This window comes from Squalius cephalus, assembly GCF_949319135.1.
Source record: "Squalius cephalus genome assembly, chromosome: 10".
NCBI lineage: Eukaryota > Metazoa > Chordata > Actinopteri > Cypriniformes > Leuciscidae > Squalius > Squalius cephalus.
The window spans coordinates 37,611,752-37,624,064 of record NC_137131.1 but is presented as its reverse complement, the minus strand read 5'-3'; positions in this window follow the sequence as shown (position 1 = coordinate 37,624,064).

Genomic DNA, 12,313 nt, shown 5'->3' with positions numbered 1-12,313 from the left:
AAGTCCAGCATTTCACGGATGGATACCCAGGAGAGGAATATGAATGAGTCGGGTCGGGCTATTCAAGTTCTTGTGGCGCAGGTGTCCGAGCTCACCCAGCAATTACAACATCTGCGAGTTCCCACTGCGCCACCCACACCGCCCGCTCCCCTCGTACCACCAGAGAGCGTCTCCCCGTCAGAGCCCCGCCTTCCTGTTCCTGAGCCATACAACGGTGAGCCAAACTATTGCAGAGCATTCTTAACGCGCTGTTCAATGCACTTTTCTCTGCAGCCCAGGACCTTTGCCAGTGAACGGAGCAAAGTGGCGTTTGTGCTCACGCTACTGACTGGGAGGGCAGTGCTATGGGGGACGGCGGTGTGGGAGAACCAAGATCCATGCTGTGCCTCGTTCCAGACACTCTCCGCCGAAATGAAAAGAGTATTTGACCGCGCGGTCGCGGGAAGAGAAGCGGCTCGGATTCTTGCGGACCTCAAGCAAGGCGAAAGATCTGTATCTGATTACTCTATCGAGTTCCGGACTTTGGCGGCAGAGTGTCAGTGGAACGAGGAGGCGCAGTGGGATATGTTCCTGCATGGGCTGGCTGACTGCGTCCAGAGAGAGATTTATGCTCTGGACTTACCCACTACACTCAATGAGTTGATTGAACTGGCGCTTCGTGTGGATTCCCGATTCTCACGAGTCGAACGTCGTATGTTACCCGCTCGTGTTTCTGGAGCGGCTGAGACTTTGCGAGCCAGCAGCAGGGACGCGGTCAGCCCCGCCTACGATCACGAGTCCATGCAGGTCGGGCGAGCTCGGCTTTCCCGGGAGGAGAAGGAAAGGCGGAGATTCCAGGGCCTTTGCCTTTACTGTGATACAGCAGGACATTTCGCTTATAACTGCCCGGTAAAAGGGCAAGCCAAGCAGTAAATCTGAGGCTACTGTCGGGTGGGATCTCCGCTGAGAAGACCTCATCAACATCTACGCTCCTCCCGGTAAGACTAAGATGGTCAGCCTACACTCACGACTGTCGAGCACTACTGGACTCCGGGGCAGAAGGTAACTTCATGGACTACACATTTGCACTCAAGATTCAGGCTCCTCTTCTACCCCTCACCCGTACCATTGCAGTTCACACTCTCAACGGCCAAGCTCTTCCCACCATTTCATTCACCACTGGACCCATCACACTCATCGTATCTGGCAACCACATTGAAAACACTTCCTTCTACATTCTGGACTCCCCCCTTGCACCCATTGTTTTAGGACACCCCTGGCTCATTGAACACAATCCCAAGATAGACTGGCAGCAGAAATCAGTGTTGGAGTGGAGCAGTAAATGTCATGAGTCCTGTCTTGTGTCTGCTTGTCCGTCTGTCTCTGTTTCTGCGTTTCAGGAGGAAGCAGTGGATTTGTCAAACGTGCCCACGGAGTATCAAGACCTGAAGGAGGTGTTCAGTAAGTCTTGTGCTGCTTCTCTCCCTCCGCATCGTCCCTATGACTGTGCTATAGAGTTACTGCCAGGTACGTCTCCGCCCAAGGGCAAGTTATATTCACTTTCTGTTCCAGAAAGAGAGGCTATGGAGAAATATATTTCTGATTCTCTAGCAGCGGGGTTCATCCGTCCCTCCTCTTCTCCAGCGGGGGCGGGGTTCTTTTTTGTGGGGAAGAAGGACGGATCCCTGCGACCTTGTATTGACTACCGGGGGCTGAACAGCATCACGGTAAAGAATACTTATCCTTTGCCGCTGATGTCTTCGGCCTTCGAGAGGTTGCAGGGAGCGTCGATCTTCACTAAATTGGACTTACGTAATGCTTATCATTTGGTCTGCATCAGGAGGGGGGATGAATGGAAGACTGCTTTTAACACCCCCAGGGGGCACTTTGAATACTTGGTCATGCCCTTCGGCTTGTCCAACTCCCCAGCAGTCTTCCAGGCACTTGTCAACGACGTGCTGCAAGATATGGTCGATCAGTTCATATATGACTACCTGGATGACATATTGATTTTTTCTTCTTCTCTCCAGGAACACGTGCAGCACGTTCGATGAGTGCTTCAGAGGCTGTTAGAGAATGGTCTTTTTGTCAAGGCGGAGAAATGCGCTTTTCATGCACAGTCTGTTTCTTTCTTAGGGTACATTGTGTCGTCTGAGGGAATGCGTATGGATCCTGAGAAGGTTAAGGCTGTGGTGGATTGGCCAAGTCCAGATTCCCGTAAGGCCCTACAGAGGTTTCTGGGGTTCGCCAATTTCTACCGGCGGTTCATTCGCAATTTCAGCCAACTAGCCTCACCTCTGACCGCCTTGACCTCCCCCAGAACTACGTTCAGGTGGTCAGACGGAGCTGAGGCTGCGTTTGCTAAACTGAAAGGCCGCTTTGTTTCAGCCCCCATCTGAGTTACCCCTGATCCATCACGTCAGTTTGTGGTGGAGGTCGATGTGTCAGAGGTGGGGGTAGGTGCAGTGCTATCCCAACGTTGTCCTGCAGACGACAGAATGCATCTGTGCGCGTTTTTGTCTCACCGTTTGTCCCCTGCCGAACGTAATTATGATATTGGTAACAGAGAGTTGTTGGCAGTCAAGTTAGCATTGGAAGAATGGCGTCACTGGTTAGAAGGGTCGGGGGTACCTTTTATCGTTTGGACCGATCATAAGAATCTGGAATACATTAGAACTGCTAAAAGATTGAACTCTAGGCAGGCTCGGTGGGCACTTTTTTTCGTACGTTTTGACTTTACTCTCTCGTACCGCCCGGGTTCCAAAAACATCAAGCCCGATTCTTTATCGCGCATTTTTGACCATTCCGATCGCCCGTCTACTCCCGAGTGCATTTTTCCGGAGACCCTAATTATCTCCACACTCACATGGGAGGTCGAATCGAAGGTCAAGACGGCCTTACAAGGGGTAACGCCTCCAGTCGGTTGTCCACCGAACCGTTTATTTGTGCCAGAGGGATTACGGTCCGACGTTATTCAGTGGGGGCATTGTTCCAATGTGGCTTGTCATCCAGGAGTCAGTCGCACTACATCTTTAGTCAAGCAACGATTTTGGTGGCCACGTATGGCTCGCGACGTTCACAGTTTTGTTTTGGCTTGCTCAGTTTGTGCCACTGGTAAGACTTCCAATCGACCCCCAGATGGGCTCCTTCAACCGCTGCCGATCCCTTCGAGACCCTGGTCCCATATCGCACTAGATTTTGTCACCGCCCTCCCACCCTCTCAGGGTAACACGGTAGTTTTGACCGTGGTGGACCGGTTCTCGAAGGCGGTCCACTTTATTCCCTTGCCCAAATTACCCTCAGCCAAGGAAACAGCGTTAACAGTCGTTAACCACGTCTTTCGGTTACATGGCCTCCCGACGGACGTGGTTTCCGACAGAGGACCCCAGTTCGTATCCAAATTTTGCAAGAGTTTTGTAGATTACTGGGTGCGACTGTTAGTCTGTCCTCAGGGTTTCACCCCCAGAGCAATGGCCAAACTGAGAGAGCCAACCAGGATTTGGAGAGAACGTTGCGATGTCTGGTCTCCAAGAATCCTTCCTCATGGAGCCATCAACTGTCAATGGTGGAGTAAGCCCACAATTCGTTACCAGTGTCATCTACGGGCCTATCTCCGTTTGAGTGTAGTCTAGGTTACCAGCCACCAATTTTTCCTAGTCTGGAATCTGAAGTCGCAGTCCCCTCCGCTCACGCTTTCGTCCAGAGGTGTCATCGACACTTGGACTAAAGCCCGCGAGACTCTACTTCAAGTGGGAGCACGCACCAAGGCCAAAGCCGATCACCACCGGTCTAGGCCCCCCATATACGTCGTTGGTCAAAGAGTGTGGCCTTCTACCAAGAACATTCCTCTCCGTTCCGTCTCTAATAAACTTGCTCCCAAATTTATCGGCCCGTTCACTGTCATCAAGATCATTAGCCCGGTGGCAGTCCACCTCAAACTCCCTCCAGTGTACAAGAGGATTCATTCCCCCTTCCATGTTTCCAAAATAAAACCCGTGTTTCGTTCTTGTATTAAACGCCTGTCCTGGTCCCCAACCCCAAACCCCCCCCCCCCCCCCCCCCCCCCCCCCGCCGCGACTCGTAGAAGGGGAACCTACATATTCGGTCAATCGTATTCTGGACTCAAGGCGGAGGGGACGCGGGTTCCAGTACTTGGTGGACTGGGAAGGTTACGGTCCGGAGGAGAGAAGTTGGGTGCCTGCTAGAGACATCCTGGATCACTCCCTTATTGATGATTACAATCGACAGGTAAGGGAGTCTGGGGACGCCAGGAAGCGTTCCTAGGAGGGGGGGGGGGTACTGTCACGGTTCATGAATTCACTGTTTTCTTCGTGTCTTGTGTATTTGTTGTTATTTGTTGTTCTTTGTGTGTGTGAGTGGGCGTTACCGCTCATTCCAGCTGATCAGCGCGCCAGCTGATCTCATTCCCCGCACCAGCTGCTGCCAATTCATTCACCTATAAGTTCTCATCACACTCTCCTCTCTTTGTTAGATTATTGTTTTGGTGTCCTCAGTGTGTGTTCATCGTGTGCCGTCTTCAGTCCTGTTCCTGGTTTGAGTTCCTGTTCGGTGTCTTCTTGGTTTTCGTTTCGTCTGGATGTTCACCTGCACTGGATTCACCGTCACCACTCTTCACCAGCACTTTGACCATCTTGTCCCTGCGCCACCAGCCCACCCGAGTTTCTGAACTGTGTTTGTGTCTTGTGACCAACCAAATAAAGAGTTTACTTGCATCCTTGCTTCCGCTTTGTGTATTATGACAGTTTAATTCAATGTGTTACTTGGCTTTTTTGGGAAATTTACTAGCAATTTTTATTTATTTAAAAAAAAATGACTAGTGTGTGTGTGTGTGTGTGTGTGTGTGTGTGTGGTTAATGCATGTATCATATGATAGAGTAGGTACTCAATGAAATTGTTGCAAATCATAGTTAATAATCATAACCTTTCTCATAAACAATAACAAGGTCAGACAGATGGCCAGGAGTAACATGTCTTTGCTGAACTTTCACATAAAAATATATTTTACATAGTTTCATTAAATCATTTTTCTGTAATAGAATTCAGCCCATTATCAGCTTGGTGCGAGTAGTTTGACCTCAAAGGCTATTATTTATTAGACTTTACTGAACAAAGATCTCATTAAACTGTAATTATATGAGAAAATCACTCTGCCATTAGCAAGAACAGTTATTTATATAATGAAGTGGTCTCAAAACAACAGAATACATGACTGATCACATTTCAATGAACATGCAATGAATAAAAATGGGCATTTTGCCACATTTTGAGGTAAGGAAGTACAGTTAAAGTCCCTGTGTACCAGAAGTTGCAACCAACTTTACTTCAGTTGTGATGTGTTACTGGTAAGTCTGGAATGGTAAGTTCACAGTACTGGTAATGTCTGCAACTTCATACATCATCTGTTTCAGAAATATGAAACAATAAAACTGCATAATATATGCAGCTTAAATTAAAACATATGAAATGGTCTCCAATGTATGCACGTCATTACCTACATTATCATCATCAGTTGAATGTGTGGAAAGGACATGAAAATTCCTCAGTACTTAAAATAAATGTTTATGTTTACACGTGAACTAAACAGCAGTTAATAAACTATTGCTTCAACTGATCTTTAACTTCAGTAAACACACAACTATACCTCTGCCCAGCCATGAACTTACTGTGGTCGAAAGCAGATGACATGGGCACGACCTCACGTGATTATGATTGGTCGATTGATAAGCTTAAATCTGATTGGCTAAAGAGTACGACTGATCCGTGTAGAAGAAGAGCGTTGCCAGGAAAGTCTCAAAAATACACACACACAAATCCAAGGCGAATCCAAGGCGATCCACACGCAAATGACAATTTGCACATTCACAATCACATTCAAGGATAAACTCGTACATTTTAAAGCTACACTGTGTAATTTTTTAAGTTGATTCTTAGCAAAAAACACTTTGTTCTTTCAAAATGATATGTGCTCATTAATGTGTAATTACTTCTACCAACTAATCAAGTAATCTCGTAAGCGTAGAATCTGCCATTTAGAATACATACGAGCGAGTCGCTCAAATGGCGGCAGCCATGTTGCGCATCCATCTTGAAAATACATTAGCCAAAGAGGGACATACCTGGAAATTCAAGCTTCGCTTTTCACGTTTTTACACTCAGTGGCACCGTGACGAATGCGAGGGGGAGATTACTCGCGACTGCCAGCAGATTTGAAATAATAGGGCCACCGTAGGAGTTAAAACGCCCTCGGAATGGGAGGGGCTACAAAGTAAAATTCAGTTGGTAGTCATAAACAATTTCACCGCTAGATGGGAGAAAATCCTACACAGTGTAGCTTTAAACATTCGAAGGTTTTTGTGCACAGTATACGAATTTTGTTTTGCATTTGTGAAATGTATTTTATGAATATATCATTTTATTTTGCGCATGTGTGAATTGCTTTTTGTGATTTTTTTTTTTTTTCGCACACGTGTATGTGAATTGCATGTGTGAATCATGTTTTTTTGCGTGAATTATTAATGAGACTGATCTGGCTCCATATATTTCACCCAAAAATGTCCACTCTGTCATCAGTTATTCACCCACACATTAATCCAAACCCATAGCCTTTTTATTGTGTGGAATACAAAAGAAGATGTTAGGATGTTGTTCACAGAGCCGGTCTGCATATCCCTCAGTAAATAATAACCATCAAGTATAGATTATTGCTTTTATCATTTAATACACAGTGACATGCTATGACAAGCCATTTTAGCCATTATTCATTCATATAAAAAATGCATATCAATAATTAAATTTGTACTATTTAAAATGTGAATTCTTGATATTAAGAATGTACTTTTTCTAGTAACAATGTCTATTTCTGATATCAGGAATTACATTTTCATTAGTACTAGTTAAAGGAGGGAAGATTGTAGTGGGAGCACAGGGGTGTCAGGTGTGACTGTGTGGCAATGGCAAATGGTTTACATGGCTCATGGGTCAGGTATGAGGGCCCCTTAACAGAATTTTGCTTAGGGCCCCAGGGAGGTCAGGATCGGCTCTGTTCATGCTGCTCTTCAAAGGCGTCAGAGGTGTAAAGTCCAGGGGTCAGAAAGTAAAAGTCCTGCCATATGTTTGTTCCACCCATGAACTCAGCCAGTTGATTTCACTAATTAGTTCTATCTACTGGCTGAAAAACTGGCTGAAAAATTATTTTAAAAAACAAAATACTGAGGAGGACTTTTACTTTCTGAACCTGGACTTTACACCTCTGAATGGCGTTTAGCAATATTGATGTCAAAACATTTCAAAACTGAAATAAAAATGTATATTAAAAAAAAATTATATGTGTTTATATTAAAGATGATAAATACAACAAAATTACTAAAATTTAAATGAAAACAAAGTATAACCATACAAACTGATTCGAATTATTAATAAAAACTATTATACCGTAGTATCTTAAAGAACTTAAAGAACACTATATACATCAAATATACAGTGGGGAGTAGGGCTGTACTGTCCTAGTCGATTAGTCGATTAGTTGGTCGATACGTTCTGGTTCGACCAAAATTCTGATTGGTCGATTTTCTGCCGCGTTTATTTCATCAGTTTTGCCGCGCTGAGGCGCGCTCATTTCATCAGGTGGAAAGCACTAACTGCTAATGGGGGTGTTTTCAGAGTACCATTGTTTCACTGTAACAGTCTGTCTTCAAAACACCCCCCTTGTTTTCACCTTTTTTGGATTAGTTCAACCCAAGAGAGAGCGTCGAGCGTAGAAGGTTTGATGCTGAATATTATTTATTTAATTGTGAGAGCGTTTAATAGTCAGTCCTCTTCTAACATGTCAACAACAAAGAAATCGACAGTGTGCCAGCGTTTTGTTAAAATTGATAACAGGAAAAAGGTCGAATGCAAAGTTTGCAAGCAACAGTTTTCCACAGCTTGACGACAAACATGACATATCATCTAAAAGTGGTAAGCTCACTTGTCTGCGTTAGCTTGCCCAGTCTGTTTTGAGTAGGCTATGAACATATCAGAATTTGCATATTTCAATGTTTTAGTGTGATAACCTAACTTTTTTATTTTTTATTTGGAGCCTAATGCGCAATTGCGCTGTGCTGTTGGTTGTGTTAGTTTTGAGCCTAGGATGCTTTATTTTTCAGTTATGCACTTTATTTCGTTTCTGCTCTTGATCTGGTTTGTTTAATAAATTTTTTTTTTTTATTAAAGTGGACGTGCCTTTTGTGTTTATTAAGAGTAAAAGCTTTAAGTTAATAGTCTATTCGTGTCTCAGCTGCGAAGCTGAGCTCATGTTCAACCTCGCTCGGTGCGAAGACATGCACGGTGAAATGATAGTGTCTGACAGTTATAACTTATTATTATAACATATGACAAAAATAATTGTCTAAATTATGTTGCATATTCCTCAACAGTTCTTGTGATGATATCACTAGTTGACAACATAGTACTATTTTCGGAAATCATAAGCTATGATATTGCGCAGGTGCACGTGATGCAGCGCTGTCAGAGCTGACAGACTCGAGTGTCAGACTCATTTCAGTGCAAAATAATTAGGTCAAAAACGATTTAATATACTGCAAATAGCCTACTAGTTGTTTATGTTTATTTATAATTCATTTAGGCGGACAACAAGGCTACCAAGTACTGCGCACAGTGCGCATCTAATTAATTTAACGTTTTTTTTTCTAACATCATTTTTAGTCGATTTTAGTCGATTTTTAGTCGAAAATTTCAGGACTTCAGTCGACCAAGATTTTCTTTGGTTGAGTACAGCCCTAGTGGGGAGAACAAGTATTTGATACACTCCCGATTTTGCAGGTTTTCCTACTTACAGTTACAATGCATGTAGAGGTCTGTAATTTTTATCATAGGTACACTTCAACTGTGAGAGACGGAATCTAAAACAAAAATGCAGAAAATCACATTGTATGATTTTTAAATAATTAATTTGCATTTTATTGCATGATATTAGTGTCACGAACCACACTCAGGAAACAGGGAGATCCAATATGCAGAAAGTATTTATTAAGGGTAAATCCAAAATCAGTGGTCAAGTCCAGGCATAGGTCAAATATCAAAAGAGCAATCCAAAAACACAAGACAAAAGCAGACAAGAACAGAACACTGAAGTGGCGTGATAAATACAAGGACTCCGTGACACATACTAAAACAGACACGGTTATATACACAGGAAAATGACAATGCTAATGGGGAATTGGCTGAGTGCAATGATTAGTGACAAGGGACAGCTGAGTGCAATGAAGAAACAAGGATCGTGGGGAATGTAGTTCAGAATGTGACAGACACCGTGGGGAAGGAGGACATCTAGTGGTGACCCAGGGAACACAAACCAGACACTGTGACAATTAGTATATGATCACCTACCAACCAGTAAGAATTCCGGCTCTCACAGACCTGTTAGTTTTTCTTTAAGAAGCCCTCCTGTTCTCCACTCATTACTTGTATTAACTGCACCTGTTTGAACTCGTTACCTGTATAAAAGATACCTGTCCACACATTCAATCAAACAGACTCCAACCTCTCCACAATGGCCAAGACCAGAGAGCTGTGTAAGGACATCAGGGATAAAATTGTAGACCGGCACAAGGCTGGGATGGGCTACAGGACAATATAGGCAAGCAGCTTGGTGAGAAGGCAACAACTGTTGGCGCAATTATTAGAAAATGGAAGAAGTTCAAGAAATGAACTTGGAAGAAGTGGAAGAATTTCAAGGAAGAAGTTCAACTACACGGCAGGACCTGGTCAATGACCTGAAGAAAGCTGGGACCACAGTCTCAAAGAAAATCATTAGTAACACACTACGCCGTCATGGATTAAAATCCTGCAGCGCACGCAAGGTCTCCCTGCTCAAGCCAGCGCATGTCCAGGCCCGTCTGAAGTTTGCCAATGACCATCTGGATGATCCAGAGGAGGAATGGGAGAAGGTCATGTGGTCTGATGAGATAAAAATAGAGCTTTTTGGTCTAAACTCCACTCGCCTTGTTTGGAGGAAGAAGAAGGATGAGTACAACCCCAAGAACACCATCCCAAACGTGAAGCATGGAGGTGGAAACACCATTCTTTGGGGATGCTTTTCTGCAAAGGGGACAGGACGACTGCACCGTATTGAGGGGAGGATGGATGGGGCCATGTATCGCGAGATCTTGGCCAACAACCTCCTTCCCTCAGTAAGAGCATTGAAGATGGGTCGTGGCTGGGTCTTCCAGCATGACAACGACCCGAAACGCACAGCCAAGGCAACTAATGAGAGCCTCCGTAAGAACCATCTCAAGGTCCTGGAGTGGCCTAGCCAGTCTCCAGACCTGAACCCAATAGAAAATTTTTGGAGGGAGCTGAAAGTCCGTATTGCCCAGCGACAGCCCTGAAGCCTGAAGGATCTGGAGAAGGTCTGTATGGAGGAGTGGGCCAAAATCCCTGCTGCAGTGTGTGCAAATCTGGTCAAGAACTACAGGAAACGTATGATCTCTGTAATTGCAAACAAAAGTTTCAGTACCAAATATTAAGTTCTGCTTTTCTGATGTATCAAATACTTATGTCATCCAATAAAATGCAAATTAATTACTTAAAAATCATACAATGTGATTTTCTGGATTTTTGTTTTAGATTCCGTCACTCACAGTTGAAGAGTACCTATGATACAAATTACAGACCTCTACATGCTTTGTAAGTGGGGAAAAATCGGCAAATACTTGTTCTCCCCACTGTACATGCTAAAATCTTCAATGCAAGAAAAAAATAAGGAAACACTTTAGTTTAGGGTCCAATTCTCACTATTACTAGTGCTTATTAGCATGCATATTACTAAAGTATTTATTGGCTGTTTATTAATACTTGTAAAGCACATATTAATGCCTTATTCTTCACATAATAAGACCATATTCTACATCCCTTATTCCAACCCAATTCCTACCCAATACCTAAACGTCAACTACCTTCCTTACTATTAATAATCAGTAATTAGGAGTTTATTGAGGCAAAAGTCGTACAGTTAATATAGTGAGAATTGGACCCTAAACTAAAGTGTAACCAAAAAATTATCATACAGGTTTGGAATGACATGAATGACATTGTTTTATGTCAATCATCTTTCTATGGATTCTTGCAGGATTCTTTTTAAAATTATTTTATTTAAATTCTTGCATCCGTCTTCAAATAGATGTTTTCAAGGACATCCATTTGTGTAGACCAGATATTGACATTCTCTTTGTTTAAAATTGGAAAGAGAGGTCAAACAAAACTAACTCTTTGAAAAGGTAACAGAATTCATAAAAAGTTCATTTCTGTTTGAATAATCACTTCAAATGCATTAATTAAGAGCGCATGACATATAATTATAGATAAAAATCCACCCCCAGAAAAAATATCTTCTTCACAGAGATGCGTTCTCACCTCTTCAGCATTTGGTAAGACTATGCGTTATAGAAAATAAATAATACCAATCTTTGCTTGGGTGAAAGAATGAGCTCTATTTTTCAGAGCTGAGAATATCCTCTTGATCCAGGGTAAATAAGGTACATCAGTTTAATTAAAAAGCCTTCGAAAGGAGATCTGCTGAGATTTACATTTCAAAGCTCCTCTGTCTCTGCTGTATATCCTCCTGGAATGGAAAACAGGGATGTAATTCGGTTAGAACACCCCTCTGAAAATGATTTAGGTGATTAAGTGACCTGAAATGTTTGAATATCAAATGAGAAACCTGTGAATTAAGCATGAGAAAGAGATGAGCTGGGATGAGGGAAGACGAGGCGAGTGTTTAACTGATGAGGCGAAGATCTTCAAAGGGCATGAAAATAGTCAATCACATTTATTTGCATTTGTCAAAGTAATAAAACCTGAAAAGGTAAGCCCTTATAACGTCATCTCCTCTCTCCGACCAGTCCGATCTGAAGAGCTCAGACTATTTGGACAAAGGATATTCAGTTTGAAGCCTCTGGGCAAGATCATGTCTTGCTGGTGTAGATTGCAATATTAAGCATGTACTTATAAAGCAAATCGAATTTTGATCTTTTTATGTGTTCTCAGACAGTGTGGCAAAACTTTCTGCAGAATTCAAAGACTTGAATGAAGGCATCTCCCCCAGCTCTTCCAATTTTAAATAAAAATGAGCTCACTTCTGACAGGTTACACATTTTTATCCAATTTTATCTTTATTCCACTCCACTTTTATTTGTGGAGTATCATCCACAGGTCATCCACAGTTAACAAGCAGATTTTTAAAGGGAGAAATATTCCCACATCATCAGGCCAGCCAATTTAGGTCACAATGGCAGGTCCTGCCGTACACTGTTAA